The sequence below is a fragment of the Hyla sarda genome, chromosome 2 (assembly GCF_029499605.1).
Source record: "Hyla sarda isolate aHylSar1 chromosome 2, aHylSar1.hap1, whole genome shotgun sequence".
Lineage (NCBI taxonomy): Eukaryota > Metazoa > Chordata > Amphibia > Anura > Hylidae > Hyla > Hyla sarda.
This window is the reverse complement of record NC_079190.1, coordinates 35334695-35361303: the sequence shown is the minus strand read 5'-3', so window position 1 is coordinate 35361303 and position 26609 is coordinate 35334695. Positions and strand designations below refer to the sequence as shown.

Genomic DNA, 26609 nt, shown 5'->3' with positions numbered 1-26609 from the left:
TAAGCCGACCATACGTCAGATATTTGCAGAATGATTCCACCAGGTTTGGACAGGATACTCCAAACATCACCCAAAGTGTCACTTAAAGCAAAGATTAAACGGGGAGTGAGATAAGCAACAAATGGGGTGTCCAACACCCCCTCACCTCACCCCCTTGTTCATGTAACATATGCATACACATACACAATGTCCTATCTGCATGGCCACCTATAAAGCATGGCTTGGGTACAACAACCGAGCTAACCAGAAGTAACCATCTGTAAACTAAAGTTTCCAGATAATGATATGAATATTATTTGTCATACTTAAAGGTTACTCCGATGGGGAGGGGGGGGGGGGGGAATAATATATATATATATATATATATATATATATATATATATATATATATCTACTGGTGCCAGAAAATTAAACAATTTTGTAAATTACTTCTATTTAAAAATCTTAATCCTTCCAGTACTTATCAGCTGCTGTATGCTTTACAAGAAGTTGTGTAGTTCTTTCCAGTCTGACCACAGTGCTCTCTGCTGACACCTCTGTCCATGTCAGGAACTCTCCAGAGCAAGAGAGGCTTGCTATGGGGAATTGTTCCTGTTCTGGACAGTTCCTCACATGGACAGAGGTGTCAGCAGAGAGCACTGTGGTCAGACAGAAAGGGAATTCAAAAAGAAAAGAACTTCCTCTGTAGTATACAGCAGCTGATAAGTACTGGAAGGATTAAGATTTTTAAATAGAAGTAATTTACAAATCTGTTTAACTTTCTGGCACCTGTTGATTTCCACCGGAATACCGCTTTTAAGCAGTGTTTCCCAACAAAGATGCTTTCAACTGTAGCAAAACTACAACTCTGAGCATGCCCGGACAGCCTTCAGCTGTCCGGGCATGCTCGGAGTTGTAGTTTTGCATCAGCCGGTGGACACCGGTTGGGAAACCCTGTACTAAAGCTCTCACCAAATGCCATTGGTGTGTAATCCACAGAACATTTTTAAAAGTTACCTCTTTATCTGTCTTTAGTAGCCAGACGTCTTCTGAATCGGGGAGTGAATTTTGGAGATATCGGACATTTCAGCAGATAAAATCCTACAAAATAAAAAAAATAAAAAATATGTTCAATAATAATAAGTCAATTGATAAGCATAGAAACAAATAAACTCTAAAGTTTTAATGGCTTTAAGGGGTTCTAAGGAAGGGAAAAACATGTCAATTAACTGGTGCCAAAAAGTTTTAGAGATTTGTAAATCACTTCTATATAAAAATCTTAATCCTACCAGTACTTATCAACTGCTGTATGCTCCGGAGGAAGTTGTGTAGTTCTTTTCTGTCTGACCACAATGCTGTCTGTGTCAGGAAATGTCCAGAGTAGGGGCATATCCTTATAGCAAACCTCGCTGGCTCTGGACAGTTCCTGACATGGAGAGAGGTGTCAGCAGAGAGCACTATGGTCCGAATGGAAAGAATTACACAACTTCCTCTGGAGCATACAGCAGCTCATAAGTACTGGAAGGATTACAATTTTTAAATAGAAGTAATTTACAAATCGGTACAACTTTTGGCACTAGTTGATATGATTTTTTTTTTTTCCACCGGAGTACCCCTTTAAATAATGAATTGTAGGTTCTAATGTTGGTCTGAATTCCACACGAAGTCCACACGGGATAATTTGGCTACGTCCACACATGTTTGATCACAATGCATTCCTTATGGGTGAATGTATTCTGGACAATTCTACATTTAATTAATATTACTGATTAGATTTTAATGAATACAAGTGTTTCGAGTATAATAGAACATGATTGGGGCTCAGCATCGCAATCCGAGAAGCTTCACATCATGGCTCCTGTCTGGCATGGGATCAGAGCTTTTTTGGCCCATAGATAAGATCATAAGACTACAGGTTGGGCACAAATTCTCTAGTCATCTGTTCAATGTCCCTTTCCAATTTATACTATAAACATGACAATAAATTAAAAGTGTAAAAAGAAGAAGAAAAAATTGGGAGTACGAGGAATTTGGGAATTGACTGGGATTTTTTTTTTTTCTGGTTCAGAATATTTTGACCTCATATCTGGTTAAGAGGATCCAGTAGTACATTCTATTCCTGGTTAGATAAGCAAACCAATAAAATGTTCTATCAAAGCCAGTTAAGTGGACACAATTAAGCTCTCAACCTTCCACGGAATAAGCAGAAATGTAATCTGAAAGATCTGAAAGGCCTGATCAGCAATGCTCTACCAAGTGCCACAGATCTAAAAGGCCTGATCAACAGTTCCCTACCAAGTGCCACAGACCTGAAAGGCCTGATCAACAGTGCCCTTCCAAGTGCCACAGACCTGAATGGCCTGATCTACAGTGCCCTACCAAGTGCCACAGATCTAAAAGGCTGATCAACAGGGCCCTTCCAAGTGCCACAGACCTGAATGGCCTGATCAACAGTGCCCTACCAAGTGCCACAGACCTGAAAGGCCTGATCAACAGTGCCCTACCAAGTGCCACAGATCTAAAAGGCCTGATCAGCAGTTCCCTACCTAATGCCACATACCTGAAAGGCCTGATCAACAGTGCCCTACCAAGTGCCACAGACCTGAATGGCCTGATCAATAGTGTGATACCAAGTGCCACAGATCTAAAAGGCTGATCAACAGTGCCCTTCCAAGTGCCACAGACCTGAATGGCCTGATCAACAGTGCCCTACCAAGTGCCACAGATCTAAAAGCCTGATCAACAGTGCCCTTCCAAGTGCCACAGACCTGAATGTCCTGATCAACAGTGCCCTACCAAGTGCCACAGATCTAAAAGGCTGATCAACAGTGCCCTTCCAAGTGCCACAGACTTGAAAGGCCTGATCAACAGTACCCCACCAAGTGCCACAGGCCTTTAAGGCCTGATCAACAGTACCCCACCTAGTGCCACAGACCTTTAAGGCCTGATCAATAGTACCCCAGCAAGTGCCACGGACCTTTAAGGCCTGATCAACAGTGCCCTACCAAGTGCATAGACCTGAAAGGCCAGTGCTCTACCAAGTGCCACCCCAACTACTATCACAATGGACTCTATTTGACATGTGCTCTAAAGGATCTATTACTATCCTAAAACATGGTATAACCTTGTGGAAATCATTGTGCCAGCATGCCAGCAACATTGACCAGCAGTGATACTGTTACACCCAACCATCCTGCAGATTATTCCCTCTACTGTGCTCCTTTTGGGTTGACACCTATATATATATATATATATATATATATATATATATATATATATATATATATTTGTATAAAGTCTTGCAAATGGTGGCGTGAGGCTACTGAAACGTACCTGGTTTTTTTGTTTGTTTTTTTTTGCACCATGGAACAAACTACTCTTTATGCGATTCTACCGTCTGGTGTGTCTCATCTATCCACAAGCTATCTAGCTGTAATCTGTTTGCCAGGTTGCTACAATTTATGTGCACCCATTTAATCTACTCATCATTTTCGGTTTGGATGTGCTTCTCCTATATATTACTCAACGTGTGTATGTGTGTGTTTCAGCAAAACTTTCAATCGGCTGGAGATATTTAGATAAAAACTTGGTCACATGTTACTTATATGTCAACTAAAAATATAGGATAGTTAAATTAACCCCAAACCATTTGTGAGGGTTTTTGACTAAAGTCCTATACAAGTGTATGGGACTTCTGGTATCTTACTCATCAAGCTCCATTCTACTTCATATGGTGAATGTGTCAGTTCAGCTTGCAAGTCACGTCCTTCATTCAAGCTATGCCCCTCCTGCACGTCACACCCCTTCTATTTTTGGCCCTTTTTGTTTCAGTTCAAGGCACCACCAATCACTCGATACACCCACATCACAGGTCCTTCAACCACAATCTTTTCATCACAGCTCAGCCCCACTTTACTCCAGAAGCTCAGCATCTCCGGATCAATGAATCAGTCTGGCTTACAAGCCACACCCCCTCCCACAGGCCATACCCTTAAAAAGCACACCCCCTGCCACAGGCCATACCCTAAAAAAACACACCCACTCCCACAGGCCATACCCTATAAAAGCCACACCCCCTACCAAAGGCCATACCCTGGAAAAGCTGCACCGCCTTCTATTTTCGGCATACAATCTCTTCACCACAGCTCAGCCCCACCTGAAGACGACACATGAGGTCGAGATATGAGGGCGGAATATGAGGTCTGGATATGAGGACAAGAAATGAGGTCGGGATATGAGGAGGGAATTTGAGGACAAGATATGAGGTCAGGATATGAGGATGGGATATGAGAACGGGATATGAGGACAGGATAAAAGGACAAGATATGAGGACGGGATATAAGGTCCAGATATGAGGATGGGATATGAGGTCTGGTGTGAGGATGAGATATAAGGACGGGATATACAGACAGGACAAGAGTGTCATTATTGTTTTTCCTCTCCCATAAAGTCTAGGTAGGAATATCGCGCAATGCCGAGTACTCTGCTAGTATATTTTAATATGCTAATGACCAGTATCTCAGCCATGACGTAGTGTATGCAGTGTTAATAAGAAGTACAGCAGCAGTTTACTCGCCAAAATTATGTGAGATAATTCACAGTAACATCTTCACTTTATTTCTCAATAATAAACTTCAACAGCAAAATACATGATGTGTAAAAAAGAAATAAAAAAATAATTAAGGGGAGCAACGGTATATTTTATAATGTTGCTAAGCAACGAAATACACCTTATAAGTGTACTGGTAACTTTTTATACTTTAACCCAAGTTACGTTTCCTTTTTGATACTTTACGCAGACACTCATGTTCACAATCTACTTTTCAAAACAAAACAAAATAAGTAAATATAAAAAATGTAAAATAGTGGATTGCGGGGTTCCCAGCGGCGGGATCCCCGTGATCAGACATCTTATCCCATATCTTTGGAGAGGGGCTAAGATGCCTAGGGGCGGAGTACCCCTAGTACTCATAAACATAGTTTTGATTGAATCTTGAAAGAAGACACCATTTGCTTAATATGATCTACACATGAATAAAGATGGTGTACTACAGACAACCCTTTTTAAAGGGATTGTCCCATCTTGACAGCTTAACCATTTCTCTACATACAGGCTGACCGGCAATCTGCTGATAAAATGTTGGTGACTTTTCCAGTAGACATGTGGTATAACATTGCATCCATACAAATAAATAGGTGTGTGTATATTGCTTGATCATACAGAGTCCTACTAATCCGTCATATATGTGTTCGGCTGCATTCACATCTCGGTTTTACACTATGGGTGCCGGATCCGGCTGGGGGAGGGGCAAACCGGGCGCTCCCGTACCCCAGCCGGACTAGTGCTAAACTCCATTCACTTTAATCAGCCGACCGGAGTCAAACGGTGACTCCGGTCAGCTCATTTTTGACGCGTATCCAGTTTTGTGACTGGACCTAAAACCGTAGTATACTACGGTTTTAGGTCCGGTCACAAAACTAGATACGGGTCTAAAGTGAGCCGACCGGAGTCACCGTTTGACTCCGGTCGCTCATTAAAGGGAATGGAGTTTAGCGCTGGTCCGGCTGGGGCATGGGAGAGCCTGGTTTGCCCCTCCCCCAGCCGGATCCGGCACCCATAGTGTAAAACCAAGATGTGAATGCAGCCTTAAAGGGGTACTCCGCTGCCTAGTGCTTATTTCACCAACTTTTTACCTTTTACTTGATGACTTCACATAACAACCCTGTACTGTATGCACCTTATCCATTAGCGTTGTCGTTCCCTGAGTTGGCCTTCTGTCTGGCTCAAGTTGTTGCTTATTTCCTGTTGTTCGGTCTGTGAAAACTACCATTCCCCTAATACTTTGCGGCCTGATTATGTGCTTAGGTGCCACCTATTTTTCCTTGTTATTCCGCCCATTCTTTTTTTTTTGTTCACACCTATGTGCATGCCCCTTTTTTTTTATTTATTTCTGCCCATAGGCGTCCTAGCTTCCGCTCCTTGTTTCTTCTTTCCACGCCCATTATGTTCCATCGTTCGGTAGAGAAATATGCGCCTGCACATCCCTACGCTGCCAGCGTAATGCTAACGTAGCATACGTTAGTAGCGTAGCCATGCGCATGCGCAGTTCTCCTTCCAGTTCAGGGTTACGTTCCTAGCGTAGCCCTGCGCATGCCCAGTTGTCCTTACAGCTCAGGGCTACGCTACTAACGTAAGCCCTTATCTGTAAGGACTACTGCGCATGCGCAGGGCTACGCTACTGACGTAGCCGACGTTAGCAATACGCTGTAAGCGTAGTGCTGAGAACGCGATTCACAAAATGACCAGACATGCGCACTATGCGCCGAAGACGACTTTCAAAATATACATGACGCATGCGCCTGGCGCAGAGGACGATTGGACCAGGCTAGGACGCTCACACAAGGGACGGCAAAGAAAGTGAAAAACGTCATTCCCACACAATTTCAAAGAATGAATATTCAAGAAGTGGGCCGGCTTGACTACGGACACGGAAGGAGGGAAATGCGGACGTCAACGCTGACACTGCAGGGTGGGCTGACAACAACATGGCCGCAAACGTTGTCAGCAGTCACCAAGCACCAAAAAAACTACACTACTTCCTGCACATAGGAGCAGTAAGTATAATGAAAATAATATGCATTATTGACACAGCAAGCATATTAGAGAGTTAAACAGCTTTACACAATGGGCAAATGTATTGATAAAGTCATAGCAGCGGAGTACCCCTTTAAAGAGAACCCGTGGGGGGGGGGGGGGTCCACTTTTAGGAGACCACTGCCATAAACTTGATAGTGATAGGGCTTTATTTAAGGTGAATAGATAAGTTGACTTTATAGGAAAACTAAGTGACTACGTTTTGGCATTCAAGACCATGCTGCAATACCAAAGCCAGCCTGTGAATAAGAGTGGCGCTGTTTCTTACATATACCGAACAAAACAATAAAGTGTAAATAAATCTGCTTCTTAAAACGTTCACACAAGTATGTCAACATTTCGATTTCCTGCACTGCTCTCTATTATTATTTTAACGTAATGCAAAAAAGGGTAAATTTATGAATTGCAGATTTTATTAGTTTGTTGTTGTTGTTAAGCATAGCAAGAATATATTAATATATTAATTTTTTCCCCCACTAATGTATGTCAGAATATGACATTGAATGCTTATTGATTTGAAGTAAAGTAAAGACTGTCTGATGTGTAAGATCCACCCCAACCCCCTCCCCCCACCGCCGCCAAGTACAATGTCACTACATGGACTTGCTCTTTAGCCTGTTTTTACCTGTATTATGCAACTCAAAAAGTCAGATTATTGTCAAATATGGGTAAAGTCACTAGAGCTTTGATGAGTCTGGTGTATTGACCTTATAGAGGGATATCACTTAGGCTTTAAAGCATACTCTAGGGAACCTGGGCATTGGTGTGTGCTCCAATCCATTTTCTCAGTGAACATCATGTATTTGACGCATACATCTGGAAATATAGTGAATTATTTATTTTACTGTTACATTAAGAAAAAAAAACAACATAAACATAAAAAAGATGCTTTTACATTGTCTGATCAGATGTGACATACCCGCACTATTTTTATTCATGTATGGTTGTATGTTTGTTTGTATGTTAACAAGGACATATGGATCATAGGAGAAGCCCATATGGCAGTGTGACATTGGCAATGTTGCAGCCTGGGAGGAATGCCAGCTAGAGCGAAGAAACCTGTGGGCAGGCTGGGCCTTGCAGTGCCACACCTGGTCATGGTCAGGCCAACTAGAGGTGTCTCACAAGTAAATCAACCATTCTGAAGGCTGGTGCAAAGTCCATCTGGGCTACAATGAACCAGTGATTGTCCGGGATTCCTTCGGGCCACTCTCTAGTGTACAGCAGGTGTGATGGAGAATGGAGGGGGGTGTATATATTCTAGAAATTACACAACGATGTGTGGGATGCAAACATAAATAGAACAAATTCATCAACAAACATTCAGCAGATTCCATAAAAAAATTAATTACATGGTCAGTGTCAGGATCTAACCTTTCTCATATACTGCATAAAAATGTTTAACTCCTTTTTGTAGAAATCATGGCTTAGGTATAAAAAAGAAGACCACTAGGGGTCCCCATACCATCCAGCACATAATCCTGTCCGGCTGCAGCATCATCTTTGTCCCAGCTGAAGCACAGGCTGGGACAAAGTCCAGAAAGTGAGGGCAGGACTAGCACTCCTCTGTGCTCACTATTGTCCTGTCAGACCGCAGCATGAAAAAAGAGAGGAGGGGGTTACACAGCAGCCTACAGCGATTGGACAAAGAGACCCAGCACAGCACAGCAGACTCAGCAAGGAAGTGAATACATAGTGAGTGAGGGAGGGCTCAGTGCTTGCCTCACTAAGACGAAATTTAATAAAATTTTTGGCTACACTTATAGGGGTATTCCAGGTAAACACTTTTTTTAAATATATCAACTGGCTCCAGAAAGCTGCTGAAGTTGAGTTGTTCTCTTCTGTCTGGCAACAGTGCTCTCTGCTGACATCTCTGCTTGTCTCGGGAACTACACAGAGTAGAAGAGGTTTGCTATGGGGATTTGTTTCTACTCTGGACAGTTCCCGAGACCGGTGTCATCAGAGAGCACTTAGACAGAAAAGAACAACTCAACTTCAGCAGCTCATAAGTACTGAAAGGATAAAGATTTTTTTAATAGAAGTCATTTACAAATCTGTTTAACTTTCTGGAGCCAGTTGATATATATATATATTTTTTCCTTGAATACCCCCTTTAACTAGTGACTGTCTAGGTATTTTAAAGCGGTGAAGGTGAGTAAGTCAGTGTCAGGCACCTCTGGTGGTGGCTTATTTCCGTTGGCAACAAAAGGATGGGACTTTGAAATTCAAAATGTCCGATCCTCTCTCCCCAACACTATTTGCTGGAGAAGAGTCAGTAGTCTTATTATGAAGCTGGTAGTTCCTGTAGAAATTCAGTGGCTTCAATGACTTTTCCCTAATGTATATGGTGGCCTTTACGGACTGTATTTTTGGGCTTTATGCTCACTAGTTCTCAATCTTGACTTCTTATTGGGTAGCATCAAGGAGCACACCATAGTGTTAATGGCAAGTTCTCCTGCCCATTATTGGGAAATATATTTTATGAATATAATGTTCTGTCCCTAATAGTGATACATGTATACCGCAGTGTATAACAATAGAACAAATTACAACCATTTCTGCTGTGCTGTGTTTTTCATTGTTCTTAGCAGAATTTAATGAACGGAATTGCTTGGTGCCAAGTTTGATCTGGTATCATGCCAGCTCAGAGATACAATTCAATACTAATAGTACAATGTAATAGTTATAAATAGATACAATTTGGCTCATCTTCCGATGTATTTTTTTATAGCAACAAAGACAAGTGATAGAGACAAAGCCCCAAAAATGCTATTGATTTATCCGAGCAGGGAGACTAGGAGGGGTCAGAAGGGGGACTTGGAAATGTCTGAAACCAGAGCGTTGACTTTATCTGCTTTAGATTCTTGATCACATTGATCTTTTGCATTTCATCTTTGGTTATCGTGGATCATTTTACTGTTTATATCACAAAAATGTGAAATAATTTAAAGTGTACCTGTCATACCACAGAAAATATTATGCTTCTCAATGTTACAGATTCTTTACATCTTTTTATTTCTAGCTTCTGCATTTGGCTCACAAATCCCTCTGTTCTGCTGCTCACTCATTCCGTCATCCAATGCTTAGGAAGGGGCATGTCCAAGGCAAGCACTGAGCTCGTCCCCACTCAGTATGTATTCACTTCCTCCCTGAGTCTGCTGTGCTGTGCTGGATCTCTTTATCCAATCGCTGCAGGCTGCTCTGTAACCCCATCCTCTCTGCTTTTAGACTCCAGTCTAAGGAGTGAGCTAGTCCTGTCCTCACTTACTGGACTTTGTCCCTGCCTTTGCTTCTGCTGGGACAAAGATGATGATGCAACTGCAGAATAATGTTCTGGATGGTATGGGGACCCCTAGTGGTCTTTTTCTTTTTTTTTTATAAGCCATGATTTCTTTAAAAAGGAGATACATTTTTAATTAAATATATTAAAAAGGTTAATGTTTAGCCAAGATATACAACAAATAAAAAACATTTTTTGATGCTGACAGTGCCCATTTTACACTATACACCTAAAAAACATGCAAAGACAAACATGTGATTTGCCTTCATTCAACAAGTTGTACTATAACCCATTCCCTCAGCAGTGAGATGACAACATGAGAAGGGACCAGCTAGTGAGTCTGGAGTGAGATACTAATTACGTAGGGGGCAGATTTATCAAAAACTGTCCAGAGGAAAAGTTGCTGAGTTGCCGATAGCAACCAATCAGATCACTTCTTTCATTTTCAAATAGGCCTCTGAAAAATGAAAGAAGCAATCTGATTGGTTGCTATGGGCAACTCAGCTACTTTTCCTCTGGACAGGTTTTGATAAATCTCCCCCCTAGTTTTTGATGGTTCCTCACCGTTTCTCAGTATTACATTGGAAATCTTTTGTTGGGTACATTCCCTTGTTTTCAGATTTAAGATTGTGTTTTTTTTATTATGGAACAGTTTCTATTCACACGGCAGAATTTTCGCTTGCGGAATTCCACCTCAAATGAAAGCCCGTGCACCTCTATGGGATTCCGCACTCTCATTCACACTCCTGAATTTCCGCTTGCGGAATTCCGCAAGCGGTAATTCAGAAGAGTGAATGGGTATGCAGAATCCCATAGAAGTCTATGGGCCTTAATTTGTGGTGGAATTTCACAAGTGGAAATTCTGCCGTGTGAATAGACCCTTAGGGTATGTTCACACGAGCGGATACCCTGCGTATTACACGCTGCGGATCCGCTGTGGATCTGCCGCTGAAGGACGGCTGTATGCTGCTTTTACAGGTGCCTGCTCGGAGCGGCAACACGCCGCTACAAGCAGACACATTGAATTGATGTGTGAGTCGCTGCGCATGCGCAGTATACTGGCACACATTGCGGCCGCTCCATCTGCTCTATGAGCTAGGCCGAAAGCTGCCGCGATGTGCAAGTATACTGCGCATGCGCACGGCAACTCGCACATCACAGTGTGTCTGCTCGTAGCGGCGGATTGCCGCTCCGAAAAGGCACCTGTAAAGGCAGCATGCAGCGGTATTTCAATGGTGGATAGGCAGCGTAATTCGCATTGGGGATCCGCTCATGTGAACATACCCTTAGGCTAGGTTCACACTGTGGGATCTCTAAGCAGAATTTTTGCCATCGATCGAGCCGGCGGCACTAAGACCACGCGGACTACATTGTGGTCCCCATAGATGGCAATGCATTTCTGGGTGGATCTTTTGGAAATCTGCTCAGAAATGAATTGACATCTATGGGATGGCATTGCAGTCCGTGCGGTCCTAGTGCCACCGGTTCGATCTCTGGCAGAACTTCTTCCGCAGTGTGAACCAAGCCTAAAGATTCCTATTTGGAAAATAAGATAAAACTGTAGGTCAGTAAATTGACCAACTACCACCAACCTGCAAACTTTTCCATCTCTACACTGTATTTTATCAAGTGATCATATCGCAGAACTGAATGACATCAGTCCACATTGGGAACACAGTCTAGACTTGATGTAATGATTATTACTTGTATGGAGACATTAGGATTTGTATACGGTTGGATAAGTAAAAAATTGCCATCCTTCTTGAGCGCGGCATTGACTCAAGAGGCATTCAAGTTGCATTACTGAGAGACAAATCCTAGGGAACAAATCCGATCATTGTCAAATGAGAAAGTAATGATGACTTATAGTTACTCGCAGGTCTAGATAAATAACACAAGGATGCAATAATGTAGCTGCATTAGTAGAGTGCAGGAGTGCGAGCCACGCTAGGATGAGAAATACTAAAAAGAAATAAACTCATTTTGTAAATGAAAAATATTAAAAAAGAAATAGTAAACAATATACAAAAACCCTAATATATGTGTGTGTGTGTGTGTGTGTGTGTGTGTGTGTATATATATATATATATATATATATATATATATATATATATATCTGACAACCAAACTCTCAGGCTGCTTTCACACTATAAAATTCATCCGTTTTAAAGATCCGTCTGATGCTCCGTCATGAAAACCCTGCAAATCGGCCATTAGACGGGCATTAGAAAATCCCATTATAGTCTATGGGATTTTTACATTATCCGTTTTAATCCGTTGTAATACGTTATTAATAACGGACGTTATTTTGTGACGGGAGAAGGAACGGAAGAAATAGTGCATGCACTATTTCTCCCGTTACCATCTTCTGTCACAAAATAACGTCCGTAATTAATAACGGACTATAACGGATTAAAACGGATAATGTAAAAATCCCATAGACTATAATGGGATTTTCTAACGGACGTCTAATGGCCGATTTGCAGGGTTTTCATGACGGAGCATCAGACGGATCTTTAAAACTGATGAATTTTATAGTGGGAAAGCAGCCTTAGGGGGAGACTTGTCAAGACCTGTGAGGAGGAAAAGATGCTGAGTTGCCCATAGCAACCAATCAGATTGCTTCTTTCATTTTGCAGAGGCCTTGCTAAAAATGAAAGAAGCCATTTGATTGGTTGCTATATTCAACTGGACAACTTTCTGGTTCTTTCCAGTCTGACCACAGTGCTCTCTTATCAGCTTCTTTACTACAGAGGAAGTTCTTTTCTTTTTGAATTTCTTTTTTGTCTGGCCACAGTGCTCTCTGCTGACACCTCTGTCCATGTCAGGAACTGTCCAGAGCAGGAGAGGTTTGCTATGGGGAATGGGTTCCTGCTCTGGACAGTTCCTGACATGGAGAGAGGTGTCAGCAGAGAGCACTGTGGTCAGACAGAAAGGGAATTCAAAAAGAAAAGAACTTCCTCTGTAGTATACAGCTGATAAGTACTGAAAGGATTAAGATTTTTAAATAGAAGTAATTTACAAATGTGTTTAACTTTCTGGCACCAGTTGATAAAAAAAAAAAAATATATATATATATATATATATATATATATATATATATATATATATATGTTTTCCACCGGAGCAGTGTTTCCCAACAAAGATGCCTTCAACTGTACGCCCTAAGCCCGGTGTGAAAAACGGGGTCATGCCGGGTCAGTCCCGGCTGCTAACGATAGCCGGACCCTGGGCTAACAGCGCGCGGCACCGATCATTGTGCCACGCGCTGTTAACCCTTCAGACGTGGTGATCAAAGTTGACCGCCGCGTCTGAAAACAAAAGTAAACGGTTCCCGGCAGCTCCGTCGGGCTGATCAGGACATCGTGATAAAATCGCGATGTTCCGATCAGCTGGGACACAGGCGGAGGTCTCCTTACCTGTCTCCGCGGCGTCCAAACGTCTATTGATTGCTCCAAGCCTGAGCTACAGGCTTGAGCAATCGAGTCCCTATCTGACTGATCCCTGCAAAGCTATGGCTTTGCAGGGATAAGCATAGGAGACCAGTGTGTGCAGTGCTATTGGTCCTTATGGGAGCTATAACACTGCAAAAAAAAAGTGAAAAAAAAAAAGTTAACAAAGGCCATTTAACCCCTTCCCTAATAGAAGTTTGAATCACCCCCCTTTTCCCATAAAAAACAAAAACTGTGTAAATAAAAATAAACATATGTGGTACCACCGCGTTCGAAAATGTCCGAACTATAAAAATATATTGTTAATTAAATTGCACGGTCAATGGCGTGCGCGCAAAAAAATTCCAAAGTCCAAAATAGTGTATTTTTGGTAACTTTTTATATCATGAAAAAATGAATAAAAAGTGATCAAAAAGTCTGATCAATACAAAAATTGTACCGATAAAAACTTCAGAACACGTCGCAAAAAATGAGTCCTCATACCGGCCCGTACGCGGAAAAATTAAAAAGTTATAGGGGTTAGAAGATGAGAATTTTTAACATATAAATTTTCCTGCATGTAGTTATGATTTTTTTCCCGAAGTACGACAATATCCAACCTATATAAGAAGGGTATCATTTTAACCCTATGGATCTACAGAATAAAGATAAGGTGTTATTTTTACAAAAAAATGCAATGCGTAGAAACGGAAGCCCCCAAAAGTTACAAAATGAAATTTTTCCTTCAATTTTGTCGCACAATGATTTTTTTTTCCATTTCGCCGTGGATTCTTTGGTAAAATGACTAATGTCACTGCAAAGCAGAATTGGTGGTGCAAAAAATAAGCCATAATATGGATTTTTAGGTGCAAAATTAAAAGCGTTATGATTTTTAGAAGGTGATGAGGAAAAAATGAAAATGCAAAAACGGAAAAACGCTGAGTCCTTAAGGGGTTAAATAGGTACTCCACTGGCCAGCATTCGAAACATTTATTTTCCGAATGCTGTGTGCGCTGCGGGGGTCAGCCATCCCCTTTCGTGATGTTACGCCATGCCCACACAATGCAAGCCTATAGGAGGGGGTGTGATGTCCACCAGCGTCATGCCACGCCCCATCCCATAGACTTGCATCGAGGGACGTGGAATGGCATCACAAGGGGGCATGGCCAACCCCCACTGCACTCACACAGCTGGCCAGTGGCGTACCACTTTAATCCTTCCAGTACTTATCAGCTGCTGTATACCCCAGAGGAAGTTGTGTAGTTTTTTTCTGTCTGACCACAGTGCTCTCTGCTGACACCTTTGTTCATGTCAGGAACTGTCCAGAGCAGGATTGGTCTGCTATGGGGATTTGTTCCTTACATGGACAGAGGTCTCAGCAGAGAGCACTGTGGTCAGACAGCAAAGAACTACACAACTTCCTCTGGAGCTTACAGCAGCTGATAAGTACTGGAAGGGTTAAGACTTTTCAAGAGAAGTAATTTACATATCTGTATAACTTTCTGGCACCAGTTGATTTGAAAAAAAAAATGTGTTTTCCACTGGAGTACCCCTTTAACAACTCATTGACACATACAAGAGAGTTGCATGTTGAATGGAGTGAAAAATATTTCAAAAACATTGGCTAAAATTGATGTTTTTTCCCGTTGTAAAAAAGAAAAGAAGATTTAAATCAGTCAATAAATTTTATGCAATTTAAAATTGTACCAATAAAAACTAGAACTCTTCCCCTAAGCAGAAAAAAATGAATGTTACGGCTTTTACAGTGTAGCAACAGAAAAAAATGTTGTCTATTCTACTTGCTTTAATTGTGCAAAAACAAAATGTATGTACTGTACTGAAAATAAGTCTAACACATATATATATATATATATATATATATATATATATATATATATATATATGTATTTGTATGGAGTAGCAAGGAGGGTAAAAAAATCCATTATATTCTTTTGGTAGAAACATTTTATATTAGTTTTGTCCTTGCACGTGTACACTGAGTGGTCCAGAGGTAAGGGGAATGCTGTATACATTGTGGCTTCTGTTCAGTACATGACCTCTGCACCCAGCCCAGCCACTCAGTCTACAGGAGCAGGAACCAGGCCTTTACCCCTTAAAGGGGTACTCCATTTCATTTATTTTTTAAATCAACTGGTTCCAGAAAATTAAACAGATTTTTTCATTGCTTCTATTAAAAAATCTTAATCCTTCCAGTACTTAACAGCTGCTGTATGCTCCAGAGGTAGTTGTGTAGTTCTTTCCAGTCTTCTATGCTGAGACCTCTGTCTGTGTCAGGAACTGTCCAGAGTAGGAGCAAGTCCACATAGCAAACCCCTCCTGCTCTGTACAGTTCCTATCATGGACAGAGGTGTCAGCAGAGAGCACTGTGGTAAGACTGAAAAGAAATAGACAACTTCCTCTCGAGCATACAGCAGCTGATAGATAAGTGCTGGAAGGATTAAGATTTTGATATAGAAGTAATTTAAAAATCTGTTTAAGCCAGTTGATTTGAAAAAAATTGTTTTCCACTGAAGTACCCCTTAAAGGGGTACTCCAGCGCTAAGACATCTTATCGCCTATCCAGAGGATAGGGGATAAGATGTCTGATCGCAGGGGGTCCCGCCGGCGGGACCCCCGCGATCAGGCATCTTATCCCCTATCCTTTGGATAGGGGATAAGATGTCTTAGCGCCGGAGTACCCCTTTAAACAACCTTTGATAGTGCCCTGAAGGTTGCTCAGAGAGGGCTCAGGAACAACGCTTATATCCAGCATTGAGTGATCTCCGCTGCTGCAGATTTTGCGCTGGAACCCAGAAGCTTTCAAATATACATCTACATCTACTTTTTGTGCTTTACTTGACTTGTACTCACACGGTTTTATTTTTATAGTTAGTATTGTTGTGATTATTTTTTATGTTTTTGGATATGCAACATCTTTTTATAGCACAAGTGACAGATATTATCAGCGCTTTAGGGGATCCATGTCACCTGATGCTACCACCAGTGAATGGGATTTTCACCTATTTTTAGCCTTTACCCAGCCAAAATGTAATTAGAAGGTGATAAAACCATTAGGTGATAATGAGGATCAAGTAATATGACATATCGCTAGGGGGCTTCACACACACATATAGGTACCGTGCCCTCCGAATGTTCAGCTGTTAACAGCCTACAAATCTCCCCAAGCACTTCACACCATTATACATATGTTTTCAGTCTAACCTAGCAGACAATTTAAAGAAAAAAACATAATAATACTAATAAGATTCTATGAATATTTAGAATACCTGTCGTTTGAAAAAAAAAAAAAAAGCTTTTTATATAACTTTATATATAATGTAGATAAATGAAGAGGGGATTGTAATTCCATGGCCAGTCCCTGACTATGTCCCTATCTCATTGGTGGATCATACCCTGAAAATACAACTGGGGAAGTCAATGGCTCCTGGCAGGGGGTAATAGTAAAGAACAAGAAGATGAGGCTGATGTCTTCTATCCTTAGTCCCCAGAATAGTTACACCTCTCCTCAGTAGTGTTGCTCACGAATATTCGCAATTCAAATTTTATTCGCGAATATCGCATATTCGCGAATTCGCGAATATTCGCGAATATAGCACTACATATTCGTAATTACGAATATTGTTTTTTTTTTTTTTTTTTTTTCACAGTACTCATGTCAGTGATCACCCCTCTCTGCTTCCAGCTTATGTGGTGTAAGAAGGCTCTAATACTACTGTGTGATACTGGTGTGTGAATTTTCGCATATGCGAAAAGTGGCATATGCTAATTTTCGCATTTGCGAATTTTCGCTCATGCTAATTTTTGTATATGCTAATTTCCGTATATGTAAATTTTCGCATACGCAAATCTTCGCATATTCGAAAATAAAACGAGAATATTACGAATATGCGAATATTCGCGAATATATGACGAATATTCGTCCATATATTCGCGAATATTCGCGAATTCGAATATGGCCTATGCCGCTCAACACTACTCCTCAGTCCTCAGTATGGCTGATTTCCTTTCAGTCCCTCGTATGGCTCCTTCTCTCCTCAGATCCCAGCATGGCTCCCCTGATCCTTAGTCCCCAGCATTACTGCCATCTTTTCTGTCCAAAAGAAAGTTTCTTCTATTCTTTATACGTTGCGTGCTTGATTTCTCTTCAGTCTCTAGCATGTCTTCCCCTCTCCTCCATCCTTGGCATGGTTCCCTTTTCATCAACTTGGTTACCCTATCCTGTATTCCAGCATTGCTCCCCTTATTTTCAATCTCATGAATGGCCACTTCTCCTCAGTCCCTAGCATGGCCCCTCCTATCCTTGGATCAAACATGGTTTCCTCTCCTCAGTCCCCAGCATGTTTCCCTTTAATTTCATTCCCAGAAAAGCTCCTCCCTACTATGTCCCCAGCATGACTGCCCTTTTCTCTTTCCTAAGCATGACTTCCCTCTCCACAATCCCACAAGGCTCTCCCTAGACCCAATCTACAGCAAAGCTTCCCATTTTTCAGTGCCCAACATAGCTCTCTCCCACCCTAGTTCCAAGCATGGTCCCCCCTATCCTCACTCCACAGCTTGGCTGCCTTCTTCTCAACCCCAATCATCGCTCCACCTTCCCTCTTTCCCAAACTAGTCTCCTCCATCCTCAGTCCCCAACATAAATCCAAGTCTCCATCCCAGCAAGGCTCCCTCATCCTCAATCCCCAGCATGAGACCCCTTTCCTCTTCATTGTCTAGAATAAACCACTTAGGACACATTCACACCAAGATTTTGAGATATGGCAGCCAGATTCTGTGGAAGGATTTAAAAACCAGTGGCTGCCAAATCCCCGCCGGACCCTATTCATCCCAATGCACCGGATGGAGTCAGATAGTGACTCTGGTCAGCTCATGTTTGAACTGTATCAGTTTTTTGTTGCCGGACTGAAACCATAGCAGGCCACACCTGATAGGGTCCACAAAAACTGATAGGGTCCAAAAATAAGCCAACTAGAGTCACTCTCTGACTCCGTCTGGCTCATTGAAATGAATGGGGTGTCAGATGCGTCTACGAGGCTTCATCCTCCACAATATGTTGCGCTAACATTTAAATGTCTTCCCTTGCGATGCCTTCCAAGACTCTTAAGTAAACACCTCAGAAGTGCACTCGTTCCCTCATTATCTTAAATGCCTCGGATCTCTCAACTTTATTTGTTTTTATTAAGATGCGGATTATTATAGCGGTGACACAAGCCACGGGGGAAATATTTTCTATTGTAGAAGCTTTTTGTTTGAAATCATCTACCGCTTCTCTCTTTTACTTAACTTTTTCGAATTAGAAACACAAAATCTGTTTGTAGACCAAGTGCTCGAATTCACACAAAATCGAATTTAAACTGATTTTCTTTTTTCTATTTTGTGTCATAAATCAAGAGTTATCTGCAGCCTTTCCCAAACATTACAGATGAAGCCAACTTTGGCAATGTTGTGCGGAATCTGTTATGGTTTTGGATTCACAATAAATCACATCTGCCAGTCTCGTTTTTGGCATTGTAAACCCAGTTTACATTTCCTGAGAAAAGTCAAGTAAAGCAAAGTGTCAACAAGCATGAGCTGGATAAAGCAGAACTTTTTTTATTTTATTTTGCTCTGGTGAAACACGTGCATTTTATAGCTATTTACTCTCCCCCCCCCCCCTCCCCCTTCCTTCGAATATAGAAGACGTGCCGTGGCGTTTATGCTAAAGTCAATATGTAGTAAGCCGTGGAATGATTCAATAAAACCAAGTGGCTTGTATAAATAAAGTCTGGAGAATTTTGCAGATCGCAGCAAAGTTCTTCTTGGAAGAGAAAAATAATTCCTTCTAATTTCATTTTTAATGATTAATATGAAAAAAAAAAAAGAAAAAAAAAAAAAGAAACGGTGTGACAACCAGATGAACGACGTCGTGAAGAATGGAAACTCAATTTGTTAAAAATGTTTATGTAAAATATAGTCTGCAAGATAAATGTTCGCTTTTTATAAGTATAGGCCTTTTTTTTACATTTCTTACACATGAAGTGTGGCAAGCTGCCATGAGGGTGCTATTAAAGTGCCCATTTGAGCGCCAGAAAATAGTTTGCAACATATAGTTTAGTGGTCTCAAACTGTGGCCCTCCAGAAGTTGCAAAACTTCAACTCGGGCATGCTGACCACTGATATAGTTAAAGGGGAACTCCATGATATAAGTACTTATCTCCTATCCACAAAATAGGGGATAAGTGTCTGATCCAACAGTTGGGACCCCCCGCAATCACCTGCCAAGCACCCTGGTTCTTCTCGTGCATGGACGGTGCATGAGGGTGCTATTAAAGTTTTCTTTAAATTCTATTTCCCCAAAAAAGGGTCAATTATCGCCATAAAAAATTTCCTTCCATAAAGATATATTTTTTTTTTTATAAATTGGGGGACACGTAATGATCACTGGGGGCTAAGTCCAGACTTCAGGATGGCAAATTAATTTAGTAGGAATCCGCAGTCTTGCACAGTAGCCCTCGCAACTTTTGCTGTGTGCGCAATTCTTAACATGATCACTTATGTCTTGCGCTCACAATCATTACACTAGCACTAATGTTTAAAATAAGACAACATTTTACCTTGATACCCTCAAAGACTATCACCACCTGGAACCTTCATAACATTATGGATAAAGTAAACAGAATAGGCCAATACTGAGAATATGTTGAACACCCCTAGAATATAAGGAAAGAGATCAGCCATGTTCCTCTTGCTCCTCCTCCCTGTCCTGTGTCTGGGTGTAAGACAACTTGGCTGCAGCAGGAGCCTCCCCCTCCGCCCTGTCTGCAGTAGACTGCTAAGATTGCTAAGCCCCACCCTTTGGCTAACCTCATCCCACATTCCTTCCCCGGATGAGTTGAAGATTAACTCGCCCTGTGTTCTCTGCAGAATTTCTACAAGTTTGTTTGTTTCAGAATAAAACAGAAAATAATGCAAACTGACAAACAGTAGGGCAAATATATATATTTTTAAATTTTGTTATGTATTTATTTTTACATGTTTTATATTTATGCTTTCCCTGTACTTTATAATGTGTATATTATGCAGATTATGTTTCCTTTTACAGATTGTATTCGTCTTTGTTACTAATTATCTCACAACACTGCAGAGGCGTTTGTTATCACTACGAGCCACATCTGCTTCACTGGCTGCCCAATAATTACAACTGCTAATTAGTCACCGATGGGCATTAGAGAAGCCTGAAACTGTTATCTATCTATCTATCTATCTATCTATCTTTCTATCTATCTCATATATATATATATATATATATATATATATATATATATATATAAATCTCTCTATCTCATATCTATCTATCTATCTATATATATATATATATATATATATATATATAATTTTTTTCTCATATCTATCTATCTATAAAGGAAGAATTACAGCAGCACTTGAGGAATAGTGAAAAAGTATAGGTGGCTTTCTTCAAGAAACATAAGCAACGTTTTGGCTGGGGCGGTTGTGGTGATGGATAGAGATGTCGAGAAATATTCGCCGGCGAACAGTTCCCGGCGAACTTAGCATGGTCGCGTTTGCATCACCGGGCGAACATATGTGAAATTTGATTCGCCCCCTATACTTTAACATTGTGGTAAACTTTGACCATGTGAGTCAGAGTCAGCAGATACATTACAGCCAATCAGCAGCAGTCCCTCCCTTACAGACCCTCCTACCTCCTGCACGGACGCCATTTCACCCTCATTCGGCATGCTGCAGGCTTAGAAAGTGGAGGGACAGAGAAGCTGCTCCTGCTGTAATAGGGAAAGCGATAGCTAGGTTGCTGCTAGGTGGTGTATTCAGGGTCCACTTTACTCCTAAAGCACTTGTCTAACATCTGCTTTAAGGACAGCACCCAAAAAAGCCCTTTTTAGGACTCAAATATCAGTCTGTGTGTCTTGCAACAGCTGGAGGCACCCTGGTTGGGAGAGAACCACTGGTTATAAGGGGTACTCCAGTGTAAAACTTAAGTTCCTTCAAGCAACTAACTACAGTATTAAAAGGGCTATAAGTTCAGTCCGTGTGTCTTGCAACAGCTGGAGGCACCCTGGTTGGGAGGGGACCACTGGTTAAAAGGGGTACTCCAGTGTAAAACTTAATTTCCTTCAAGCAACTAACTACAGTATTAAAATGGCTATAAGTTCAGTCCGCGTGTCTTGCAAATGCTGGAGGCACCCTGGATGTAGACCTCTGCTTAAAAGGGAAACTCTGCTGGCAAACTTTTTTGCTCATTGTCACACTAGTGCAAATCACATTTGGTGTGACAGTTGTTCAAATAAAAATAAAAAAATACCTTTTTTGGCTGTGAAATAAAACCAGTGCTGCCTAAAGGGGGGCTCTAACTATGTGCTGCCTAATATGGGGCAATCTATGTGCTGCCTAAAGGGGGGATCTAAATATGTGCTGCCTAAAGGGGCTCTATTTGCTGCCTAAAGGGAGGCTCTAACTATGTGCTGCCTTACATGGGGGAATCTATGTGCTGCCTAAAGGGGGGATCTAACTATGTGATGCCTAAAGGGGGGATCTTACTATGTGCTGCCTAACATGGAGGAATATATGTACTGTCTAAAGGGAGGCTCTAACTATGTGCTGCCTAATATGGGGGAATCTATGTGTTGCCTAAAGGGGGGCTCTAACTATGTGCTGCCTAAAGGGGGGGATCTAACTATATGATGCCTAAAGGGGGGGATATAACTATGTGCTGCCTAAAGGGGGCTCTATGTGCTGCCTAAAGGGAGGCTCTACCTATGTGCTGCCTAAAGGGGGGCTCTAACTATGTGCTGCCTAATATGGGGGAATCTATGTGCTGCCTAAAGGGGGTATCTAACTATGTGATGCCTAAAGGGAGGCTCTATGTGCTGCCTAAAGGGGGCTAAAGCACGTTATTCCAAAGAATTTAGGAACAATAGGTGATTTATGCCCTTTATGGATTAAAACCAGACTCTGCATCAACTATGTAATTTTCCATGGGAGTTTTGCCATGGATCCCCCTCCGGCACGCCACAGTCCAGGTATTAGTCCCCTTGAAACAACTTTTAAATCACTATTGTGGCCAGAAAGAGTCCCTTTAAAATTCGCCCGGTTCGCGAACATTTGCGGAAGTTTGCGTTCGCCGTTCGCGAACCGAAAATTTTATGTTCGCGACATCACTAGTGATGGACAGGTCCAGATATATCACCAGCTTAGCTTAGCGATGTCACCACATATAAAACAGTATCCAATGACCCAAAATGGGAAATAGAACGGGAAATAAAAATTGTACTACAGACTTCATGGGAGTAGAACCATGTCGACCGTCCACTATTGATTTTTTGCTTGTTCAACACCTTGTCACACCTTATTTTTATTTATTACCAAAAATCCACATAAACCTCCAAAATCCACCAAGACGCCCCATAATATCGGCAGAGATTCAATAATAAGTCATATATAATTTTTTCTTGACAAGGTTCTGCGACTATATGTCAGTAAAGCAAAACCCCATGTATGTGACACCACCCAATTTTTGGAGAAAAGACAAAATTCAAGACATTTTGGCCTCTCTGGAAATTGTGAGTCTCTATAAATCTATTCCACATGAAGGCCCGTCACTAAAGAACAGGCAAACCAAGCAATTGCTTGGGGCCCCGAGCTGGCCCAGGGCCCCAAGCTGGGCTGGTGCTTGTTGTGCTTCCTATAAGGCTGCAGCCGCCTGAGTGCTCTATAGAGAGCCTCAAGCGGCTGTAGCACTCCTGGTCACCTCCCCTTCCCTGTAGCGTGGCCAGGCTCCTCTTCCTCTTCCTGGCTGTCAGTCCGGCCAGGTACCGCACGGTATAGGAACAGGAGATTCAGTTTCCTGTTCCCTGCCAGATTGAAAGAAAGTGTACACTGAGTGCTCACTTCCTTTCAGTCTGGCCGGGAACAGGAAAGTGAATCTCCTGTACCATGCGGCCGGACTGAGTGACAGCCAGAGAAGCTCGGCCATGCTACAGGGTCCAGGGAAGGAGCCAGAGGAGGTGACTGAGAACATAGGTAGGATAGGGAGGGGAAAAAAAACATAGAGGGGAGAGTAAAAAAAAAACATAGGGAGGGGAGGGAGGGGGAGAATAAGAAGGAACAGGGGGAGGGGGAGTAAGAAGGACACGGGGGAAGGGAAAAAGAAGGACACAGGAGGGTAGGGGGAGTAAGAAGGACAGGGGAGGGGGAGTAAGAAGGACATGGGGAGGGGCATTAAAAGGACACAGTGAGGGGGAGGGGGGAGTAAGAAGGACATGGGGAGAGGAATACGAAGGACACAGGGAGGGGTTGGGGGGAGTAGTAAGAAGAACATAGGGAGGGGGGAGTAGAAAGAAGAAGGACACAGGAAGGGTGGGGAGGAGTAAGAAGAAAATAGGGAGGGGGAGTAGTAAGAAGAACATAGGGAGGGTGGGAGTAGTAAGAAGAAGGACACAGGAAGGGTGGGAAGCAGTAAGAAGAACATAGGGAGGAGGAGGGGGAGTAGTAAGAAGAACATAGGGAGGGTGGGAGTAGTAAGAAGAAGGACACAGGAAGGGTGGGGAGGAGTAAGAAGAAAATAGGGAGGGGGAGTAGTAAGAAGAACATAGGGAGGGTGGGAGTAGTAAGAAGAAGGACACAGGAAGGGTGGGGAGGAGTAAGAAGAAAAAAGGGAGGGGGAGTAGTAAGAACATAGAAAGGGGGGATGAGGAGATGAGGAGAACAAAGGGAGGGGGGAGGAGAGGAGAAGCTGAGAGGAGGAGAACACAGGGAGGGGGCAGGGCAGAGCTCTAAGGGATGAAAGAGAGAGCTCTATAGGACAGGGGACAGGAAAGGGAGCTCTTTCACACTATACCGCCATGCACACACACAATGCATCAGTACATTTTTAAATGTATATTGGATTGTATGGTATAGTGGTGTTTTTTGCAAATGTTCAATTGTTGAAAATGTTCACATTTCATGCACATTAAACGCGTCAGCACTATTTGCATTGTAAACCTCCTTTTTTATTTATATAAAGTGTGGGTGAACTTAAACTGTATGGCGATGCTGTGGTTCCTGTAGGTTTTGCGTGCGTAAGGTGGGGAGGGGGTGGATGGGGGCTCTCCATGTCTATTTTGCTTAGGGCCCCCAAATTCCTTCAAATGGCCCCGCCCACATGATGGCGGAATTACAGCAGCAAAAAAGGCCATCATGGAGGGTTTTTCAGCAACACATGTAGTATTTATCACCAGATTGTTAGAGATAGTACTGACTAAGAATTACTTTAAATTTAACAAACAATTTTACATGCAGTTCATTGAAACCGCCATGGGAACGAACGTTGTGCCAACTTATACCAACATGTCCGTCTCCCACCTGGAGGAGGAATACGTCTATGTGTCCCACCCTTCTGAACAGGGATATCCTCGACAATTAATTTCACAATATAAAGATTGGGTGTTTAAACAAAAGAGGCATGAAACTGTTATGGGGGACACCAGTCCAGGGTTGCCTTTGTCTCTACCTACTCGGAGCTTCTCAGCAGGTTGTCCAGTGTTTTGAGGAAGCACTGGCACATCCTGAGGGATGGCTTTGAGAACATTTGGAATTTAACAATTTACATGTCTTACCGTAGAACTGTAAATTTGAAAGATCGCTTGGTGCGAGCGGATTTTTCTCCATCCAGCCCTAAACAGAGTTTCATTACTACTAAAAACTTAGGATCATTTCCATGCCGATCATGTGTCAACTGTGCTCTTATAAAGAAAGGTAAAGGTTTTTTCCACATCCAGGAACGGGGGTCAAGTATAAAATTTTACATTATTTAACGTGTAATTCCACATATGTGGTCTATGTTTTCTGGTGCCCATGCAAATTGATTTATGTAGGGGAGATCACGTGGGATTTTAAAACCTGCATTTACCACCACAGATACACTATCCGGAAAAAGAGACAAGACCTTTTCTATGACTGTGGACACAAAGAAAAGGACCTCCGCTTCATGCTCATTGACCATGTCCCACCATTGAAAAAAGGAGGGGACAGGGTCAGTCACTTGAAGAGAAGGGAACTATATTGGATTTATGAACTGAATGCCCTGAAGCCTTCTGGTTTAAATGTAGAATTCAAAGTGAATCACAAAATTATATGATATAGTTCAAGATCAAGCCCTATGGACAATATATGTCTGTTTAACTATGGTGTAGGATTGGTTGTAACAGAATATGTATACAGTATTAATTTTGTTCCCTTTTTCTTTTCTTCAGTGATGCAGTGGAGGGGACAGATAACAACATGCACAAGTTCCACACAAGACCTTCTACATATGACAGCACTTTATCCTGCACAGTGCTTCAAAAAGAAAATAACTTCCTGTGGAACATGTAGCAACTGATAAGTACTGGAAGGGTTACGGTTTTTAAATAGAAGTAATTTACAAATTTGTTTAACTTTCTGGCACCAGTTGATTTAAAAAAAAAATCCAGTGGAGTACCTCCTTAACCTCATAAACCCATAGACCACCAATGACTTGATCCAAAAGGTAATCTTGACAAAGCCATGGTCCTGTGGAGAAACATGTTGAGGGAGGCTAAAATAAACCAGTGCATAGCTCCTAAGGATTGCATTAATTCTGTAGGTACATGCAACCAACCTGTCATATTGTGCCATTGTGAGGCCCAATCCTGTGAATTACACTCTACATATTAGGAGCCTATAGCACTATTTCCTTTCAAACTATATGTATGTGAAATTCTACAAATAAAGCATAAAGGTTTTTAATACATGGGAACTTTTTAGTATCACCTCATTGGTGGTCTATGGGTTTAAAATAATATGAAATGACATAGGGAAAAAGGTATTGAACATGTGAAGAAAGGAATGTGCAAAATGACATGGAAAGCCAAGACAACAGCTTAAATCTATCAGTAATTAAAACGCTTCTCGGCCTTTTGGCTAAGATCAAGTGAAGTATCTGTTCCTATCAGTTTCATGCTGATGGCAGACGACGCCAGTGTGGAGCTGGTGGGGATGGGTGCTGCATGGGAGGGAGCAGGTGTTCCGGGGCTGGTTCTGAGGAATCAGCTCGACGGCTGCCACGATGTGACCTGTTTCCTCCAGGTCTCGCCATGAGGCTGAGAGGGTCTGGAGCCGAGGTACTTTAGTGCCTCGGTGATTGGTGATTCGAGGTGCCAAAACTCACTGGGAGGATAGACTCACTGAGTTGAAGCATGGGCACCATGATCATTGCACCTTTGTG

General features: G+C 42.0%; 1 protein-coding gene and 1 pseudogene across 1 annotated transcript in view; one reads left to right on the top strand and one right to left on the bottom strand.

Annotated features, from left to right (window-relative positions):
- CNTN5 (contactin 5) overlaps positions 1–26609 on the bottom strand; it is a 1441523-nt gene that overhangs the window by 1154379 nt on the left and 260535 nt on the right. Inside the window, exon 2 of the mRNA XM_056561527.1 lies at positions 997–1080. The gene's annotated coding sequence lies outside the window, so the exon portion shown is untranslated. The remainder of the gene's footprint in view (positions 1–996; positions 1081–26609) is intronic.
- LOC130359897 (U2 spliceosomal RNA) lies at positions 26286–26376 on the top strand (annotated as a pseudogene).